This window comes from Protopterus annectens, chromosome 12.part0 (assembly GCF_019279795.1).
Source record: "Protopterus annectens isolate FY-2018-M chromosome 12.part0, PAN1.0, whole genome shotgun sequence".
Classification (NCBI taxonomy): Eukaryota; Metazoa; Chordata; order Ceratodontiformes; family Protopteridae; genus Protopterus; species Protopterus annectens.
The window spans coordinates 1,504,738,827-1,504,761,608 of record NC_056746.1 but is presented as its reverse complement, the minus strand read 5'-3'; the positions used below and the strand labels follow the sequence as shown (position 1 = coordinate 1,504,761,608).

The 22,782-nt window shown below is 38.5% G+C and overlaps 1 protein-coding gene across 1 annotated transcript in view; it reads left to right on the top strand.

Moving 5' to 3' along the window:
- Positions 1-22,782, top strand: part of LOC122817261 (phosphatidylcholine transfer protein) — a 403,419-nt gene that overhangs the window by 80,206 nt on the left and 300,431 nt on the right. The window lies entirely within an intron of this gene.

The window sequence follows — 22,782 nt, the reverse complement described above, 5'->3', positions numbered from 1 at the left end:
GAGCTGGAAACTTTTGAATTTAAGGTTATAAAGTTAATCCGCGCAAGAATGTCTTGAGATGGCTGCCATAAAAGATTGTTGTATAAGAGAATTTTGATTTAATTGTGCTTACATTGATGTATTTATTTTTGTCTTTTATTGCAATATTAAGTTATTTAAATATATTTGACTTTTTCATTATTTTCCCGAGGCTCAGGGTAGCACAGTTTACTTGTGAATTGTGAGAGGAGCTCCATCCTGGTCTTTTTCAGCACAGAGTACTTGTTGATTGTGCTGAAGTTAAAACCTGGGCTTTGTATTTAAGGTAACAAAGAAAACTATCTCATGGATTTCTTAAGACATTTGCCACAAGGGTCTGTTGCCCTGTTAGAAATGAGTGGTCGACTGTCATATGCACTTGTTCTAAAACTGAATCATCTTAACCATGGGTTCCCAAAGTGTGCGCCGCTGCACCCTGGGGAGCCGTGGCTTCCTCACAGGGGCACCACGAAATAATAAGCTTAGCTGCAAAATAAACTGCTAACAGTTTGCGGTTTATTTTGCAGCTAAGCTTATTAGTTAGTGGCAAACTAAGTCTAGACCTACACTGTAGCTTTTTAGCAGAACTGGTATCAAGTATAGCAGTGGTCCCCAGCCACCGGGCCGCGGACCAGTACCGGGCCGTGGAGCACTTGGAACCAGGCCGTCAGATAGGTGAATGCCTTTATGAGTGTGTGGGTGTCTGTCTGCATGTGCGAGTGAATGTGTGCATGAAAGCAAAAGAGTGTGTGTGTGTGTGTGTGTGTGTGTGTGTGTGTGTGTGTGTGTGTGTGTGTGTGTGTGTGTGTGATCAGAAGAGTGAGAGCAATGTGTGAGTGAATGCAGGAATAAATGACCAGTGCTGTGTGGTGTGTGTGTGTGTGTGGGAGAGTGGCGATGTGTGGCAGGTGTAAATATAAATAATAAAGTGTGTGTGTGTGTGTGTTTGATCAGGAGAGTGTGTGTGGATGTGAGTGAATGCAGAGGAGTGTGGGTGTGTGTTTGATGTGAATGAATGCAGATATGAATGAGGAAGTGACTGTGTGTGTGTGTGTGTGTGTGTGTGTGTGTGTGTGTGTGTGTGTGTGTGTGTGTCACGGGGGGAGAGAGTGAAGAGTGAGAGTGATCCCTGGCAACAGCAGCAATGAGGTCTGTGTAAGTCTGGACCATACCACTGGACACATACCTCTCACCCTCTTAGATCAAGAAATCTGGACAAAGCCAAAAATAGTGGGGGGTACAAAGGCACAAAATAGGGACAGTTAAGTACTGCTCTCACAAACTTAGAAAGTTGATAGAAATGTAGGTTTTGCATTAGCATGAATTTTCTGAAGGGTATGAAGTATGAAACTCAGCTGTCTGTTATTTTTTTCTGACTTCAACCTCAATGATCTGCCAGTGATTTGCCAGAAAAAAACAATTTTATGAGAAAAAGACCAAAAATATGAGGCAAAGATCTGGACATTCTGCAAAAATCTATACAGCTGAAAGGTATGCTGGACAGAGCCAAGTAATAGGGACAGATTTTAAATATTGCTGTTATAAACTTAATGTTAATAAGGTTGCCATTAGTTTTGCCTGCCTCTCAACCATAGTAGATCCGTGTTATGCTGTTAAGCAGAATGTACGCTTTTTTTGGTAATTGTCTTTTTATTGTACTTTTGACTTTTTCTGCCCAGGTCTCCTAGTCCAGTTGGGCAGCATCATTAAACAAATGTCAAATAAATAAATAAATGAATATGCACTTTATGTGTGCTGTGGGTGGGCCTTGGGAAAACCTGGATTCAGCAAGGGAGCCGAGAATCGAAAAAGTTTGGGAACCACTGATCTTAACAGTAAACTCTGCAGTAAACACTGCACAACATGTCCAGCTTGTATGAAATACGGTTCAGTAATAAGTATCAAATTACATACAAAGATGCACTTGGAATGAGTTCATGCTAGGACTTTGACTACAAGCAGTACTACTACAGGAATGCAAAACCTGTGGCTGCGAATGTAAACCAGTTCAGCATTCAGAAATATAGCCAATCAATTCAAGTCTTAAATGCCATGATTTTTTTGTTTTTAATCGAAAAAAGACTATACATCTTCTTCAGAGAGTAGGTCTGTGTAGTTCCCATTGTGATTGTCGAGGCCTTTCTATACTCCTTTTCTTTTGAGATAACATATAGCCATGCACATATTTACCCTTTATATGTATTCAGCAAAGCTTGTTAATTCATTACAAGTTGGAATAAGAAACAAGCTAATGAAATAAGCATAATGATTCATGTAACTATTTACAATTAACATTTTCCTTTCAGTGCAATGAGGTCTGATTTTTTAATTACTTAACCTGGTGGTGTTTTTTTTTTCTCCTTTGTTAATTAGTGTTTTGTATAAAGGCATTTTTGGAAGTTTGAGTTAGCATAAAAACCAAACTATGTGTTTGTTGTGTGAGGATTTGTTTGTGAATTATGGAAGCAGTTGGAAACTAGTCTTTGTGTTTTAAGTAACAAGGAAAACAGTGTACTGCTGTATGGAGACAGTTGCCATGACAAATCACTTTTGGAGGAAATCTGATGTTTCCCTGTCTCTTGCACCATGTTCCAGTGATATCGTTATCCACTGGTTCCTGAGTTGCCTGCCCATTTTTAATGTCACATCAAAGCCTCCTCACACTCCTGTTTCCTTTCTGTGTGTTAATGATCATTATCAAGTAATTTTGTGAAGGTCTTCATTTGCTGCCCTACTTGTATCTTCACCTCCATGAGCTGTACACTATAGCACTCAAGAGTTTTAACACTTTTTCTAGCTTACCTTTCAAATCTCCAATTAGTACTGGCACCATTTTACAAAAAGTCAGTAAAAAAGATAGAACACATACAATTTACTTAAGAAGCAAACTCATTACACCATAAATCTATTCTTTCTAACATAATACTGTAACAAAACGTGGGGAATGATCCAGTTTTGTGAGGAATAGAGGTAGAAGTTTGAAAGATTTGTTTCAGCAGAAGTTAAATCATTTACAGAAAGGAAAAATAATTAAAAAAAAAATGTTCAAGTGCTTAAAATGATAATTGCTGTCAGTATCTGAAAACTGATGAAGTTAGAGTCAACATAAGAAATACAGATGTCAAGATACCTGGTTTCTACACTTATAAGGCTAGATTTGTAAAATATCTACCATATTGCACATCCAGCCTAACTTTTATTACTTCGCGAGAATGACTAGAGAGCTGCACTTTAGAATATATGAACATTTGCACACAGCAGAGATAGACTACAAAAATGCTCTCTCAAGGCATCATCTTTTATGCTAGAGTCAATCTAGTTTTAAGTTCATGGTTATTAATAAAGTTAATAATTTTCAAGTTAGATTTGATGCAGAAGACAAATTTGACTGGAGGGAGTACTGCTGCCAACTTATATTAGATGCCTGCAACTCCTCAGGTCTCAATGATAAAGACAATTTTAAAGAAAACGTTAGTGTATTTAAAGAGTGAAAATTGTGTGATATTAATGTTGTCATGTGATTGGTTGCTACTATTTAAATGTGACTGGTGTTTTGTATTGTCAGTCTGAAGTCTGAAACAAAAGTGCTTACTGAAGTAAATGTTGTTAGATTAAGAAGTTGTTTTATTTACAATTGTTGTGAGTTCAACTTTTCTTTATCATGTTTTTCATATATTTGAATTTGGGTTTACTTATTTTGTTCACTGACAAGGATGGAAAGCCAACCCGAAACGCGTTTTGTGGTTGTCAGGATTTATGTTTCACAATACACCAACTCTTATTAAATGAAGAAGGACGTAATAGTACAATGAATATTATTAATAAACAAAAGTGTTTACTGAAGTAAATGTTGTTAGATTAAGAAGTTGTTTTATTTACAATTGTTGTGAGTTCAACTTTTCTTTATAATTTTTTTCATATCTTTGAATTTGGGTTTACTTATTTTGTTCACCGACAAGGATGGAAAGCCAAGCTGAAACACATTTTGTGGTTGTACACCATCAGGATTTATGTTTCACAATACACCAACTGTTATTAAATGAAGAAGGACATAATAGTAAAATGAATATTATTAATAAACAAAAGTGCTTACTGAAGTAAATGTTGTTAGATTAAGAAGTTGTTTTATTTACAATTGTTGTGAGTTAAACTTTTTTTTATCATGTTTTTCATATCTTTGAATTTGGGTTTACTTATTTATAGTGCTCTCTTATACATTCCCTCAGCATTCTGTTTGTCATACCTACATAGAATGAACTACAAGTGTTGCAGACAGCTAAATAAATTAGATATTTTGTTACACAACTTGCTGATACCTTAAATTTATATTTCTTATTGGTCCTAGGATGTATGAATTCATTCTCCAATGCTAATACATTACATACACTGCAACTACCACATTTCTGTAGCCCATTCATATTCATGCTGCTGTAATTTTTATTGTTAGTATAACATAGTAATATTTTCAAAATCTCTTTATTCCCATAACTAAACTGTGGTTTGTTCTTAATTGCTTGATTTATTTCATCATCTGCTTGTAATATAAACCAATTATTGCTTATGATCTGCCTTACACATTCACCATTACTGGAATATTCTAAAATAAATGGTACTGTATTTTTGTCATATATATATCTATCTATTTTCTTGATTTGACGTCAGCCAAATACATATAGGGTCTTGCTCTGTTTCTCCTTAATATTTGTACTTCATGTATCCCTTTATGAATTTATTTGTTATACCTGCGTTCAGATTATTCTTCTCTAAATGCATTTATATCATCTTGAAATTTGGCATCATCATTATCTAATCTTGAAATCTGCATGCCTTGCCCTTTAATTATGTTCTTGTATATGTGAGAAGGATGCATACTGTCACTATATAAAATATTATTTCTACCACATGGTTTTATATATATAGTTCTGTTGAAAATAAACTTTCCATATTTTTCTTTATAGTGATATCCAGGAATTCTACTTGTGTGCTAGAGATTATATGAGTAAAGTTTAGAAAGTCAGTAGTACTATTAATATATAGCAACAACTGGTTTAATAGCTCCCGTGACCCTGTCCAAATTAATACCAGATCGCCCACATATTTTTTATATAAAAATATATAATAAGAAAAATCATTATTATTCAGAACAGTGCCTTCGTTGAAGGTTGGGCGTCGAGCTGGCAACTCGACACCGTAAAAATCTACTGCTAATCATTAGCGGACCGGAGTTCCACAGTGGCGACCCCTAACCGGGAAAAGCTGAAAGACAAACAATATTATTATTCAGAATAAATTGTTCTTCCCGGTATGCTAACACTATATTGGCGTAGCTATTGGCACACTGGGTACCCATAGCTACGCCAAGTAGTTGCATATAATAAGTATTTTTAAACAAAAATACATTATTATTTAATATTAATTCCAACAGCATGCATATAATCAGTTTCCACTGATTCATACATATGACTTTGTGTTAGATAACTATTAGCAGTTTCTATACCATAGGAATGTGGTATCACTGTAAACAAGGAATTCACATCAAGGGCTACCAAATAACTCTATTAACTTTTCATATGACCTGTGCTGTATGTAGATCATAAATAAATTGCTTAGTGTCACATACTGTATTAGTTGACCTCATTAATACAGGTTTTAAGATCTTTTCAACATAAATTGATAGTGGTTGGGTTACCCAACCTTGCCCGGTCACTACTGACCTTAAAGGTGGTCGAGTCATACTCTTATGCACTTTTGGTTGTCCTTGAATAATAGGTACTAAAGGATACATTACTAAAAAATAATCTAATAGCTGCTTGTTAATAAGATTACTAAGGTAACAATCAGTCAATGATTTATAAATATGACCACATAGCTCATCAATATGGGCTAAAGAAACTTTCTTATACACTTTCTCATCATTTAACATTAGAAGCATGCTTCACAGTAATTATCTGTATCATATAACACTATCCCACCACCTTTATCGGCTGGGCGTATTGTAATTGTTGAATCATTCATAAAATCATTAGGGCTTTTCTTTCATCACCATTTAAGTTACAAAACCTTTTATGATACATTTCTTTCTGTGAATTTGTAGCTTCTCTAAGCTCTGTTTCACAGATATTACAGAAAGTTTCTAACGAAGCATTTAACTCTGGATTAAAAATGCTAGGTTTTTAAAATTACTGTGTACTGTTTGTATATCATTTAACATACTTTAAGCATAACATTATGAGCAAACGCTCTAATGTCCAAGATAGTGCTCGCAAAATCCATACCTGGAGCTGGTACGAAGGATAAACCACGTTGCAATAAACTTTGCTGATAATATGTTAAGTTCTTACTTGATAGATTAAAAATCAGTGAGTGTCTCCCGTCTGTTGCTCCCACATCTTTTTGATATTGTGGTTCGAATTCCATTCTCGCGATAGTAGTCTCCTCTTCCTTCCTCTGCTCACTGAACTGTTGTATTTGGTATGTTCCATTTGCCAGATAGGAAGGGGTGGGGAGGAAAAAACCTGTTGGTTAGATGCTTTTTTCACTGTTGTCATATTTATAGGCTGAGCTACATTCATATTTGCAAAAAAAGTATTCTCTCCTTGAGAGATTTGATCATTCGATCCTTCAGATGGCAATGATATGGTCTGCATTATGTTGGTATGTTCCACATTCTGTGGCTCATTCACATTAGTGCTTAAAGAAACAGTTTGTCTTTCTTCAGAGACTCCATGCTGTATATTATTCTCATTACTAGCTACTTTGGCGTTCGTCAAAATCTACTGCCAATCATTAGTGTATCAGAGTTCCGCTGTGGCGACCCCTAACCAGGAAAAGCCGAAAGACAACAACAACTAGCTACATTGGAATATAGTGTTAGCATAATGGGAGGAACAATTTCTTCTGATAATGATTTTTCTGATTATATTTTTTTATATAAAAAATTTGTGGACGATCTGGTATTAATTTGGACAGGGTCATGGGAGCTATTAAACCAGTTGTTGCTATATATTAATAGTACCACTGACTTTCTAAACTTTACTCATATAATCTCTAGTCACAAGTAGAATTTCTGGATATCACTGTAAAGAAAAATATGGAAGGTTTCTTTTCAACAGAACTATACAGAAAACCATGTCATAGAAATAATATTTTATATAGTGACAGTATGCATCCTTCTCACATATAGAAGAATGTAATTAAAGGGCAAGGCATGCAGATTTCAATATTAGATAATGATGATGCCAAATTTCAAGATGATACGAATGAATTTAGAGAAGAAGTATCTGAAAGCAGGTATAACAACAAGGAAATTCATAGAGATACATGAAGTACAAATATTAAGAGAAAATAGAGCAAGACCCTATATGTATGGGACGACTTCAAATCAAGAAAATAGATTGAGAGATATGTATGACAAAAATACAGTAGCATTTACTTTAGAATATTCCAGTAATGTTGAAAGTGTAAGGCAGATCATAAACAAGAATTGGTTTATATTACAAGCAGATGATGAAATAAATAAAGTAATTAAGAATAAACCACAGTTTAGTTATAGGAATAAGAAGAGTTTGAAAAGATTACTATCTTATACTAACAATAAAAATCACAGCAGCATGGATATGAATGGGTTACTGAAATATGGTAACGGCAATGTATGTAATGTATTAGCACTGGACAATGAATTCATACATCCTAGGACCAATAAGAAATATAAATTTAAGGTATCAGCAAGTTGTGTAACAAAAAATCTAATTTATTTAGCTGTCTGCAATACTAGTAGTTCATTTTATGTGGGTATGACAAATAGAACGCTAAGGGAACGTATAAGAGAGCACTTAGCAGCAATTTAGAAAAATGATGCAGACAGAAGTGCTCTTGCTAAGCATTCAGCTCTGTTTTGTAATATACATGAATTTAGTTTTAAAGTAGTAGAATGTTTACATTTAAGCCCAAAGCTAGGAGATCTAAAAAACTTCACAGAACAACGTGAATTGAAGTAGATTTTTGAATTGCAAGCAGATGGACTCCTAGACAATGACCTGGTGAATTTCCAGAGAGTGAGAAATCCAAGACTGAGCCATATTTTTGGATTGCCAAAAATATACAAGAGTTTGGATACTCCTCCATTATAGCCAGTAATAGCCAGTGGGGGAAGCAAAACTGAACCCATGTGTATTTTTGTTGACAGATGTATAAAAATGGTTGAAAGAAGTTTCTGTTATAGTAAGGGCTCTTTGATTTTATATATAAAAATTGGACGGAATGTTGTTACAGAGTACAGACTGTTTAATGACTATGGTCATTCAGTCATTCAGTCACAGTGCAGTCTGAGATCCAATGACATTAGGGTGGATATTGTCAGAGGTTATTTCCTCAAAATGTTTTTCTGATAGTTAAGTAATTTTATTAATGGAAGATTTGGATGTGATTTGAGTTATAAATGTACTGAATTTAATTATTTTCCCCAACAGGTGACTTGAGAAGCTGTGGTCCCCAGCTATGCAAATATTCTCATGACTGAGTGGGAAAAGGAATATTTAGTCAATTCAGACATTTTAAAAGTGTAATGTTTTATAAACATTTTATTAATGATGTCTTTTCTGGAGAGGTGATATGCAGGATTTAGAGTCATTTATAGAAAAGATAAATAATAAAAGCATGTATCTGAAGTTTACGTCTGAACCCAATTTGAATTCTATTAATTTTTAGATATAAATGTGCACAAATCAGATGGCTCAATGCAGACTAGAATCTACAAAAAGATGTGCACAATAATGCTTATTTGAGCTTATGACAGTATGCATCCTAAAAGCACTAAGGTAAATATCGTTAAATGTCAATTGATTAGAGCCAGGAAGCTTATGGACTATGACAAGTTATTTTAGACAGAAGGTGTTTTGAAATGTAAGAAATTTATGCAGAGGGGAACGAAAAGGGGAACAAAAAGAAATACAGAATTTAGACCTTGTACATTTAAAAAACAGTCATAAAATTTAGGGAGAATAAAAGATTTATGACAAGGATGCTTTTACAAAATTTAATGGATGAACTAGGTATCAAAAGTATTATTAGAAACAATTGGAAAAAATGTAAGCAGCTTTCCTAATATTAAGAAGGAAATGAGGTATGACCCCGTTTTCATGAGGAAAAGGGGTAGAAATTTGAAAAGATATGTTTCATCCGAAGTTTAATTTACAAAAAGGAAAAAAAAAACACCAAATGGATGTTCAAGAGCTTAAACTGTAATTACTGTCAGTACCTGAAGATAGATGAAATTTGTGTCAACAGAAGAGCTATAGATGTCAAGATAACTGGTTTCTACACTTGTTAAGTCTAGATTTGTAGTATATCATGCATGCCACCTATCGTGTCAAACTTATGTTGGGAGAATGACTAGAGAGTTGCACTTTGCAATGTGTGAGCATTTGCTTGCATCTAGAGATAGAATGCAACAGATATGCTCTCCCCAGACATCATCTTTTGTGCAAGAGTCATTCTACTTATAAATTTGTGGTTATTGAAGAGGTTAAGATTTAAGTCAGATTTGATGCAGAGAAATTGAACTGGAGGGAGTGCTGCTGGCGGTCAAAATTAGATTCTTGCAGCCCTTCAGGTCTTAGTGATAAAGGCATTTTTAAAATGTATTTAAAGATGAGAAAATTGAGACATTAATGATGTCATGTGATTGGTGTTTTGTTAGTCTGATGAAGTTTTTTTGAGACGAAAGTGCTTACTGAATGAAATGTTTAAGAAGTTGTTTTATTTACAATTGTTGTGAGTTCACTTTTATTTTATCATGCTTCTCATTGTTTGTTTGTTTTTTTATACTTAACTTATTTTGTTTTTTTTCCTCTACTTTATTGCATTAGTATTTTATATACACATTTTTGGAGGTTTGAGTTAGCACCAAAACCAAACTGTGCTTCTTTGTGTGAGGAGCTGCTTGTGAATTGTGGATGACCCATAGTGCACAATTTGTGCTAATCTTTATGAATCCCCCACAAATGTTCAAAAAGCTCTGAAGAGTCAGGTTGGGACCTGAACATTACTATTTTTGGGCCAGGACCTAATAGCTCTGTGACATTTAGGACCATATCTGTAATCCTACAGATCTATTAAGACACACCTAATGCTTTAAATACATTTAGAATGGTAATGTCTGGCATTTTCTCAGGAGTTAAAACTTCAGACCCATGTTAAGTTATTTTTTGCAGTAGTTCTAGAATATGGAAACCCAAAATTTGACAAAATGTCAAAAGACAAGGTAAGTCTGGATGACGTTTCAGTCCGGAAAGTCTGGAACATAATTTTTTAAAAACTATGGTAAGAAAATGCATGAATAAAAGGGAACAAGCAGAACGTGTCCAACCTGTATTTTATTTATATATGGAGAAGTAACTAATATCTCAAGAATCCAAAGCTTATCTGAAACAATCCTGAGTTGGTTTATGACTGTGCAATTGCCTGATAAGATTTATTTTGATTTATAGTTTACTTAATTTAATACATATGTTTGCCTTTTTTGTGATTTCTCTCATGCCAGTTGACTTAAAAATCTGTTTGAAATCTGTGGTAACAGATTTTAATTATTCTTTTCTTGAAGAATTCATTATTTCTCTCTGCAGCTGAAAATTGATTCCATAAATGAGTATGCCATTAATGATTTCCTAAAGCACAAGTATCTTGTAGTTTAATTTTCCAAGTCTGTTGGGTTTCTAATACCAAGATGGGAATGGAGCCCATTCCTAAGTCAAAGTATGATTAAAGTCCCTGAAATTAGTATTGTTTCAATCTTTGACATTAGCTAAAAGTGCTCTTCGCAGCACCCACAATGTGCCCAGAAGTGACTCCTCCTGCAATTCATACGGAATTACATCTATCGGTAGCATAGCTAAGTAAGACTGTAAATTCTTTTTTAGGAGACCGATTGCTCCTACTATTACTATTGGAACTGTCTGGATATCCATCTTTCACATTGCCCTCATTTCTGCCTTTAAATTCTAGTATTTTATGACTTTGTGTCTCTCTCTGTACGTAAGATACTGTAATCACCGGATGTGATCCCATATGATATAAACTTCATTGTGGCTCATGTTTCTAATGCTTCTCAGCTACTTCAGTATTGTAATGTTTGCACAATTCCCAATGCAACAGTCTTGCTACATTACTATGTCTTTCAGTATACAGGCCCTCTGGCATTAGTGTATCACACCCAGCAACAAGATGTATGACTGTTTCCAGGTCTATTTTACGGAACCTGCATTTGTCTGTTTCTCCCACATGTTCAATGGACTTTGTAAACCACTGTGTATATAGTCCACTCTCCTGGGCTGTTAATATTAACCTTTCATCTCTTGGTTTACATTTACTTCTCCTTAACCATTCCTGCATCAAATACTAATTGACATGAGGATGTTGCAGGAGTTTTCTGTACTTGCAGTTATATTTATGCCTTTTTAACATTTCTTGCGTTCTCATCTGATACTTCTCTTTCTATGCTTTCCTTTGTTTTTTGCAACATTTAGTTGCTGCCTAATTTTTGTCTGCTTCTGGTTTGGTTTCCATTCCTGCTTGACACGGATATGCTTTTGCTAAACTAAGCAGGGAAGTCATCTTAGATTTATTCTCTTCATGTTTCAAAACCTTTACTGTATTTGGATCTGATAAGGTCAGCAGATGTATATGCACTCCTGTGATTGCAGATGTATACAGGTAATCAGTTACCTCCTTCAGAACGAGGACTATATAATCTTGGTATGGATTGATTTTTATATATCACTGATGAGCAAGGAGCATTTTTCTTGTTTCCCTTTCCAGCTGATCCAGTACCTTTTAGAGCCAGTCAGTCTCTCAAAGTTAAAACCGGAAGAGCAAATTGGTATATAGCTTAGACTCTGTTCCTTGATGTCAGGGTTGTTTTCAGTATTAATTTTAGTCATCTGAAATATTCTTTACTGAGTTTTGTTCACATTTGTTCATGTTTGATTGTTTATCCTTCATCAGTTTCCAAATATTATAAACTCCATTCTCCTCAAGTTCCTTTATATTGTATCCCTTTCCCAGGTTGATATTTTCTTGGAGCTGCAGTTTTCCTGCTTTAAATGTTGCTTTTGCACATTTATCAAGACCAAATGACATTATTATATAGTTTGAGAAAGTTTTGACCACTTGTAGTTGTGCTTTCAGCATCTTATCTGATGAACTGTGCAGTTTTAAATCATCCACAAAATGTAGATGAGAAGTCTTTACACTCCGTTGTTGTCTGGGAGCCAAATTGTAACCATGACCTAATCTGTTAAGTAGACAACTTCATGGGTTAAGGGCAAGACCAAAGAGCAATGGTGACAGTGTGTCACTATAGAATATTCCTCTTTGAAATTTTATCCCTGGAATAATAAAATCATTTTTCCTTTATCATGGCTTAGCTGCAAAGTTGCTTGCCACTGTGTCATGGTCACTGAAATGTAATTGATTGATATATGGTATATCGTACACATCTGTAAGCACTCCTTTATCCATACATGTGGGATGTTATCAAATGCTCTTTTTGTAATCTATCTATGCCATACTTAGGTTTTTCTACTTTTTCGAATTCTCCATTACAACTTTTATTTAACAAGAAATTATCTTTTATTCCATATGACTTTCATTTGTTACCCATTTGTTCTATTGCCATGACTGACTTTTCTTCTAAATGGTTATAAACTCTGTCAGCATCAGTTGCAGTATATAGTCTTATACAGCATCAGAAGGCAAGTTATTGGTCTATAGGTTTTAGGACTGCATCTAGGCCTGGGATTTTCCAGTTAGAAGGTTTTCTTAATTTTGTTTCAATTTCTGTTGCCGTTACTTTATCCCATTTCATATCCTGTTCTTACGGTTTCTTTTAGTTCTGTCCGTTCAGCATATTTATGTTCCATAGGATCTTCATAGATAGTTCTCCAAAATGTGTATATTTCTTATTTTGTTTTGATGCGTTTCTATTTCGTTTGCTTTGTTTCCCAGTTTTATACAAAACTTTTTTGGCTTATCAATGAATTGCTTATTTTGTTCTTTTCCTTTATATTTATCTGTATATCTTCTAAATTTTTCGGCCTGTGCTGATATCTTTATTGTTTGCATTAGTACACAATAGATCTTGGTCTGTTATAATAGTGCGGGTTGCTTTTATCACGTCTATCTTTCCAAGTATTTTTTTTTTATCTTTTCCCTGTTTTATACTATTCTAACAGTGACACTTCTTGTCTTGATTGCTTTATAGTTTTGTCTGTGCAGTACTTCCATGATGGCATTTGATTTCATCCCTTCCTTTCCATTATTTCCCTGTATTTTTGCGGTAAGACTTTATCTGTTATTAATTTTGGTGTACAATAATATATCCTATTTACTTCTGTTATATCACATGAAGTTATTTTAATAGTCTTGATTACTGTGTTCATTTGTTTTGTCAGACTTCTAATATTTTGGGTCTTGCTGACTTTCTGTAATCAGTTTCTTTCATCAGTTTTAATATGTCTGTCCATCTGTATTAAATCAAGCAACTTTTCCCTTAGATCTTTTTGATGTTCGCCGTGTTTCACTGTTGCAGTCATTACATTTGGGTTATCTGCTTGCAGGTTGCCATCAATCGGCCTGATTAACAAAGTCTTGGGTCCTGCGTCGGTTGCTGTCCCTTCTTCTATGACGTCAGGTCATTAGGGGTATAAAACATGCAGCCGACGCCATTATATCAGTCTTTCTTGCCGCGCGGTGCCCGAAGCAGAAGCAGTTCACAAGTGCCGGTCAGCCGACGCCTGAAATTTTCGTTTTTGAGTTTCAGAACCAAAGTCTTCAACAAAAAGCTAAGTACCCCATTGGGGAAACTTTTTTTTTCTCCTTACCGATGTCAGTAAAAGTTAATAATTGTATTACTTGTGGAAAGCAAATACCTCATAAGGATTTTCATTTGTACTGTATTCCTTGCCTAAGCCCTGACCACGACATACCTTGCTGTCAGTTTTGTGCTTTATTTAATCAGCGCACTATCAGTCATCGGTACATTTTTGCTTCTAAATATTTTGGCTCCCGGTTTAATTATTCAGAAATGACATCGATTAGCCATCCAACTACCGGAATACCAAAATAAACCGCAAAGAAAAAGACAGAGACAGGCCGTTGAGGTCCAAAATTGCCGACGACACTTCTCCTAAGCCAGTCACCAGTTCGCCGGTACTCAGTGAGGTGCTTTTGCAGCCCCTGATACCCGCTACTTCTGATTTGCAGGCCTCTACTGAGACCCATTCGGACTCCAGTATGCCGCGAGATGCTTCACATATGGAACCCGCGGATGTCTCTACCTTGGATGGGTCCAGAGCCACTGAGCAGGCTTCTGAGGGTGTATTCAGGCCTACAGAAAAAAACAATGCCCAGGCCACATGTTCAGGCCCCTATGCCTAAAAAACAAATGATCAAAATGGCTGAAGATTTAATTACTCTAATCAGGGGTAGTCAACCCCCGCCCCCCTCCAAGAGGCCTAGGACTGAACTTGATTATGAATCCTCTGAACAAGACTCTGTTTCTTCTGACTCTTATAATGATATGGATTTGTCCATATCTACTTATGAGGACTCTGATGCAGAGGATTCCATTCCCTCTGCCTCTTCGCCTGAGGATTTCTCTTTTGGGGAATCTTTACATACCTTAAGGGAGCATTTCCACTGGGAAAGTCAGGATTTCTCTGAATCCAAAAAGAGGCTAAGGGATTTCCTCCTTCTTCCTCAGCATAGGCCTTTGGCTATACCTCCTGTACTAGACATTGTTGATGATGTGTTTTCGGAATCCAGTATGGCCCTGATTCCTTGCCTCCAGTCCCTAGTAAACCAGACAGGTACTACAGGGTTCCTGAGTCACACAAATTCCTTTTCAAGAAACCTGTTGCGGACCCTGAAACCATTTCTCAGGGGCCCAAGGGCATTAAGGCTTCTACTGCTAAAAATCCTACCCCTTCTGACAGAGATTCCAGGGCACTTGGTAGATGGGGTAAAAAGATTTATACTTCTGCAACCTTAGCAATCAGGGCTTTAAACTATCAATTCCATTTGCTAAAATATCAGCAGCATATCATTGGGACTGCTTAAACAGAAAATGATGTTGATTTCTGACTGTGTGGAGAATAAAGATTTTCAGGATTTATTGCATTCAGCTGAACAAGTTGGCAAACATACTTTGCAATGTGGTTTTGATTCTTTAGAGGCCTTGCAGGGCTGCTGTTACTGGGTCTGTACTTAGAAGGCATGCTTGGCATAAGGAGCAATCTCTGCCTGACCATGTTAAAGCAAAACGTTTGGATGCTTCTTTACAGCAGGACCGCCTGTTTGGCAAAAAGGCTGAAGAAGTTCTAAAAAAGATAGAAGATAAAGCTAAATCTATGCAGACTGTGAAAGATTTCTTACAAGTACAACCTCCTAGATTTAGTAGGCACTGGCCTACTAAGAACTGATGTTCATCGTGTTTCACTGTTGCAGTCATTAAACTCGGGTTATCCTGCTGGCAGGCGACCCGCAGTCGGCCCGAGTTCCAAAGTCTTGGTCCGGCGTCGGTTGCTGTCGCCTCTTCCCTGATGTCAGTGCACCAGGGGTATAAAAGCTGCAACCGATGCCATTTTCTTCCATCTTTCTTGCCGTGCGGTGCCCGAAGCAAAAGCAGTTCGCAAGTGCCGGTCAGCCGACTCCTGAGATTTTCAAAATTGTTTCAGAACCGAAGTCTTCAATAAAGCTAAATACTCTGTTGGGGAAACTTTTTCTTGCTCCAGACCGATGTCAGTAAAACTTAATAATTGTATTTCTTGTGGGAAGCAAATACCTCATAAGGACTTTCACTCTTACTGTATTCCTTGTTTAGGCCCAGACCACAAGTTACTAGTTGTCGGTTTTGTGCTAGCTTCAATAAACGCACTATTAAACGTCGGTTTGATTTTGCTTTACATTATTTTGGCCGAAGGTTTAATTACATAATGCCATTGGAACAACCGACGACTGGAATTTATAAAAGAAAAGGACAGACATCCGAGGTCCAAAACCGACGACGAAGCCTCTTCTAGGCCAGTCGCTGGTTCTCAGTGAGGCGCTTTCGCAGCTCCTGACACCCGCTACCTCAGAGCCACAGGCCGTAACCGACAGCCATGTGGAGGCACCGAGGCCTGCGGAAAGGCATCGGCTTCTGAGGGTGTTTTCAGACCTTCACAGCTTACAATTAAGCCCACTACAGCAGCAAAGGCAAAGTCAAAAACACCATTAAAGACAAGGAAACAAGTACAGCATTCTCCAGAACAGTCATCCATGCCAAAGAAACAGATGCTTAAAATGGCCGAAGACCTAATTACTTTAATCAGGGGTTCCCATCCCCCTCCTGACAAAAGGCCTAGGCAAGACACTGACTATGATTCCTCTGACCAGGTTTCCATTTCCTCTGATTTCTCTTCTGATCAGGGATATTCTCTCGCTTCCTATGAGGACTCTGATGCAGAAGAGTCCATACTTTCAGCCTCTCCGCCTGAGGATTATTCTTTTGGGGAAACCCTGCACACCATGAGGGAGCATTTCCATTGAGAGCCAGGATTATTCAGAATCCAAGAAAAGGTTCAGAGACTTCTTTTATTGCCTCAGCACAGGCCCCTGGCTATCCCCCCTGTGCTTGATATTGTTGATGATGTTTTTTCTGAATCCACTCTGTCTCCTGATTCTTTACCCCCTGCACCAGTCAAGCCAGACAGGTACTACAGGATCCCTGACTCTCATAAATTTCTTTACAAAAACCCTGCTGCAGACCCAGAAACAATTTCTCAGGGTCCTAAAGGGGTTAAGGCTTCCACTGCTAACAATCCTGTCCCCTCGGTTAGGGATTCCAGAGCTCTGGACAGATGGGGGAAAAAAGTTTACACTTCTGCTACTTTAGCTGTAAGAGCTTTAAACTGCCAGTTTCACATGCTTAAATATCAACAGTACCTCATGTCATTGTTAAAACAGAAAATGGTTTCAAATACAGAAAGTCCTGACAGTAAGGAAATGCTGGATTTATTGCATGCAGTTGAACAAGTGGGAAAGCATACTCTGCAATGTGGTTTTGATTCATTAGAGGCTTATTGTAGAGCTACAGTTACAAGCTCTGTTATTTGAAGGCATGCTTGGTTGAAAGAACAAAGTTTACCTGACCATGTTAAAGCAAAATTATTGGATGCTCCATTACAGCATGATACTTTGTTTGGTGTTAAGGCAGAAGAGGTGTTAAAGAAAATGGAGGATAAAGCAAAGTCAATGCAGACAGTGAAAGATTTCTTACAGGTTCAACCACCTGGATTTAGCAGAAACTGGCCTTCAAAAAATTGGTCCTTTCCAGTGTCAGACAGGCCACAAAGAGGCAGATACAGATGCCCAAGAGGCAGATCTCAGCCCCAAGGCCCCTACAGACCTAAACAATGGGGTGCTTTAGCCCCCAAAGGAGGGGAAGACAAATCACAACCTTATAGGAAACTGTCCCAATGACTTCCCTCTATAAATGCCAAGCACTTACCTTTTGACAGCACCTCTAGGGGGAAAGCTAGCACTTTTCCCAAAAAATTGGCACATGATCACCCAGGACTAATGGGTGCTGAATATTGTTTCTCAGGGTTACAGGTTCCACTTCCACACGCTTCCAAAACCAAAAGGTATGCCAGACCTGCCACAAAACCAATGGGCAGAGGCACAAAAACAGATTGCTGCTCTTATGGACAATGGGAGCTATTCAAAATGTTCCACAGCAAGAACAGGGACAAGGATTTTACTCAGTTCTTTTCTTAGTACCCAGAAAGGACAAAGCCTGGAGACCAATACTGGACCTGTCCATCCTAAATACTTTCCTGGATGTTCCAAAATTCAAAATGTTAACACTACAGCAACTTCTGCCAATGCTGGGCAAGAAGGCTTGGCTAGTTACTTTGGACCTCAAGGAGGCATACCTGCATGTCCCAATCAGACAATCTTGCAGAAGATACCTCAGATTCATAGCAGGCTCAATGCATTACCAATTCTCTGCACTGCCCTTTGGCTTATCTACTGCACCCAGGGTCTTCACAAAATGCCTGGCACCAGTAATTGCATTTTGCAGACAAAAAGGAATTCAGATATATCCCTACTTAGACGACTGCCTTATTCAAGCAGAGAGCAAGGACATTCTTCTAAAGCATCTGGCGTTTGTAAAAAGATTGCTAATTTGCCTAGAGTACACAGTAAACGAAAATAAATTAAAACTAGTACCCTCTCAAGAGATAATATTCCTGGGTGCAAGCTTAAATACAACTGCCCAGATGGTTTATCTCACGCCAGACAAACAAAGGCAACTGACTCATTACTTTCAAATGATGGCAACAAAGACCCAGCTCCCTGCAAGAAAAATTCTGCAGGCCCTGGGCTTCATGGCATCCTGCATTCTACTAATTCCATATGCAAAACTGCATATGAGGAAACTACAATGGTATCTAAGAAGTGTTTGGACTCGGCATTGTCACAGCCTGGAGACGATCATAACTTTAATTCCCAGCCTACAACAGGAGTTTCGATAGTGGGTCCAGGCCTGTCACCACAATAACAGACAGCCTTTCACCTTACCCACAGCCAGGTAGACAATAACAACGGATGCATCGGATTATGCCTGGGGGGCACATATGGCAGGAAAATGTATTCAGGGCACGTGGCCCAAGGAACAAATGCATCTTCACATCAATGAAAAAGAGATGCTAGCTGTACAGAATGCCCTGACAGCTTTCAAGGACCTAACACATCCAGGACAACTATTAATAAAGACGGACAATACCACAGTTATGTGGTACATAAACAAGCAAGGGGGCACACATTCCTACCCCCTATGCAGACAAGCCATGACTTTGTGGAACACAGCACTGACCTATCAAGTACATCTGCAGGCACAATTCCTGCCAGGAACAAAAAAATACACTGGCAAACGAACTAAGCTGAAATCTCATGGATCCTCACGAATGGAAGCTAAATCCACAAGTGTTCAGCATGATAATGAGGAAATGGGGACTCCCAGACATAGATCTTTTTGCCTCCCCTCACAATTACCAAATACAGACATTTTGCACAAGAACTTATCACTCTCAAGCATGGAATTTGGATTCTCTGTCATTCAGCTGGAAAGGCCTGACAGTCTATGCCTTCCCTCCGATGCCTCTTCTTACCAAGGTGCTATTAAAAGTCAGACAAGAAAGGCCAAAAATGATCCTGATTGCCCCAGACTGGCCACACCAGCACTGGTACCCAATCCTAAAGAGTTTGTCTCAAGGCCCAGCTTGCCTTCTACCTCAAATTCCTCATCTTCTGACACAGCAAAACAATCAGATTCTGCACAGTCAACTCAGAACCTTAAACCTGGCAGCATGGCAGATAATGTAGCCACTCAGACTGCATCTCTCTCTAAAGCTGTTATGGATGTCATTTTAGAAGCCAGGAGGCCCAGCACTAGGAAATCTTATGCAGAAAAATGGAAGAGATTCTGTGCTTGGAACCAGTCACAAGGGCTCGACCCACTTGTCCCTAATATACCTCAGATTTTACAATACCTAACTGAGATGCTGGACAAAGGCTTATCTTTCTCAACTATTAAAATCCATGCCTCTGCCATTTCAACTCATTACAATACGGAACCTCCTATTTTTTCACATCCTCTACTACGACAGTACCTCAGAGGGGCAAAAAATATAAGACCCCAAAGGAAAGCACCAGTACCTACTTGGGACCTCAATTTTGTTTTAGAAAAACTCACACTGCCTCCTTTTGAACCAGCCAGCACAGCTGATCTAAAATTCTTGTCAAGGAAAACTGCTCTGCTCCTAGCAATAACTTCAGCAAGAAGAGTCTCAGAGTTACAGGCATTAATGGCTGTGGAACCTTTCCTCATCTTTCTCTAAGGACAAACCCAACATTCATGCCAAAAGTGGTCTCCAATATGGCTTTAAACCAAACCATTCATTTACCTACTTTTTACCCAAATCCCCAGAATAAAGGGGAGAGACTTCTGCACGCTTTGGACATACACAGACAGCTACGATTCTACTAGGACAAAACAAAAACTTTCAGAAAAACTGAGCAACTGTTTGTAGCATATGCTGCAGGATCACAAGGAAAGCCTATTTCAAAGCAGACAATCTCAAAATGGATAGGACACTGCATCCGCTTCTGTTATGCACAACATGGCAAATCAGTGCCTGAGGGCATCAAGTCTCATTCTACCAGAGCAGCAGCCACTTCAGCAGCTTTCCTCAGAGGAGTACCAACCAAAGACATTTTAGAAGCTGCAACCTGGAGCTCAGTGCACACTTTCACCAAGCATTACCACTTACTTCTCTACTCTAAATCCAGAGCAGGCTTTGCCACTGCAGTTCTGCAGGGCCTGATAGCCTCTCCAAATCCAATTTAGACCCAGACGCCCAAAATCCAATTTAGACCCAGACGCCCAACCACAGCTTTAGGATTATACCCAAGTGTAATGACTGCAACAGTGAAACGCGATGAACATAGTACAGTTGTGTACCTACCATAAATGTAGATGTTCGAGAGTATTCACTGTTGCAGTCCAGGTTACCCACCCACCATCCCCCTTTTTTCATTGCTGGGACTTTTCTGTACTTCTCATCTCTATACTACCTATGTGGTGTATTTGCTTGTAGATGAAGGAAATGTTTATAGTATTATATGCATGTTTTTGCCATAATTTTATCTTTCCAGCCTTCCTATCTGGGGGCACCTGACATCTGGGGCAAGAAAAACTGAAGAAAATGGCGTCGGTTGCAACTTTTATACCCCTGGCGCACTGACGTCAGGGAAGAGGCGACAGCAACCGACGCCGGACCAAGACTTTGGAACTCGGGCCAACTGCGGGTCACCTGCCAGCAGGATAACCCGAGTGTAATGACTGCAACAGTGAATACACTCGAACATCAACATTTATGGTAGGTACACAACTGTACTGTCCTTTCCAGTTCCTGCCAGATCCACTCCAGTCAAACCCAGACATTCCAAAAGCACCAGGTTTCAGTCCCAAGGGACTTTCAGAACTAAGCAATGGGGTGCTTCCACTTCCAAATCTGGAAACAACAAGGCACCACCCTATGGTAAACAGTCTCAATGACTTCCCTTTAAAATTACCAAGCACTTACCTCTCAGCCACCCCTTTGGGGGGAAAACTGTCTCTTCATTCAAGCAACTGGCAACTTATAACCCAGGACAAATGGGTTTTAAATATAATGTCTCAGGGATACAGATTTCATTTCCACACGCTGCCAACTCCAAACGGGTGGCCAGACCTGCCCTCAAATCAGTGGGCAGAGGCACAGAAACAAGTACTTTCCCTCCTAAACATGGGGGCTATTCAGCTAGTACCAGAAGAGGAAAAGGGACAAGGTTTCTATTCCAGACTTTTCCTGGTACCCAGAAAAGACAAATCATGGCGTCCAATTCTGGACCTGTCCACTCTAAACACCTTTCTGGACATTCCAAAATTCAAGATGCTGACTCTTCCCCAGTTACTTCATATGCTAGGCAAGGATGCCTGGTTGGCAACTCTAGATTTAAAAGAGGCTTACCTGCATATCCCAATCGGGGAATCTTGCAGAAGATACCTCTGCTTCAAAGCAGGCTGTATGCATTATCAGTTCTGTGCACTGCCCTTTGGCTTGTCTACTGCGCCCAGGGTATTCACAAAGTACCTGGCTCCAGTAATTGCATTTTTCAGGCAAAGAAATATTCAAATATATCCATACCCGGACGATTGTTTAATTCAGGCAGAAAACCAGGCCATTCTTCTAAAACATCTGGTGTTTGTAAAAAGAGTTCTAACCTGTCTAGGGTACACCATAAACAAAAAAAAATCTCAACTGGTACCCTCTCAACAAATTACATTTCTGGGAGCAAGCTTGAATACAACTGCCAGATGGCTTTCCTTACGCCAGAAAAGCAAATTCATTTGGTGACTTACTTCAAACAGGTGGCCATAAAAACCCTGCTGTCTGCAAGGCAAATTCTGCAAGCCTTGGGGTTCAGGGCCTCCTGCATTCTTCTAATTCCATATGCAAGACTGCATATGAGGAAACTTCATTGGTACATAAAGTTTATGGAGTCAACATTGCCACAGCCTGGAAAAAATGATTCCTATCATACCTTGCCTGCGCCTAGAGTTCCTATGATGGGCAGAGGCCTGCCACCAAAATAAGGGACTGCCATTCACACCATCCCCTGCCACCCAAGCCATAACTACAGATTCATCAGACTATGCATGGGGGGCTCATCTGGCAGGGAAGTGCATTCAGGGCAAATGGAGCCCAAATCAAATGCACCTTCATATCAATCAAAAAGAAATGCTAGCTGTACAGAATGCGCTGATAGCCTTCAAGGACTACCTTCATCCAGGACAATTACTGACAAAGACGGACAACACCATGGTTATGTGGTACATAAACAAGCAGGGGGGGGTACACATTCCTACCCCCTTTGCAGACTAGCTGTAGCATTATGGAACACGGCCTTGAGCTACCAAGTACAACTACAAGCCCAATTCCTGCCAGGAAAGCAGAATGTTCTGGCAGATGAACTAAGCAGAAATTTCATAGACCCACATGAATGGAAACTGGAACCACGGATTTTCAACATGTTGACACGCAAATGGGGGATCCCAGACATAGATCTTTTTGCCTCACCCCAGAACTACCAGTTAGACAAATTTTGCACAAGAACTCA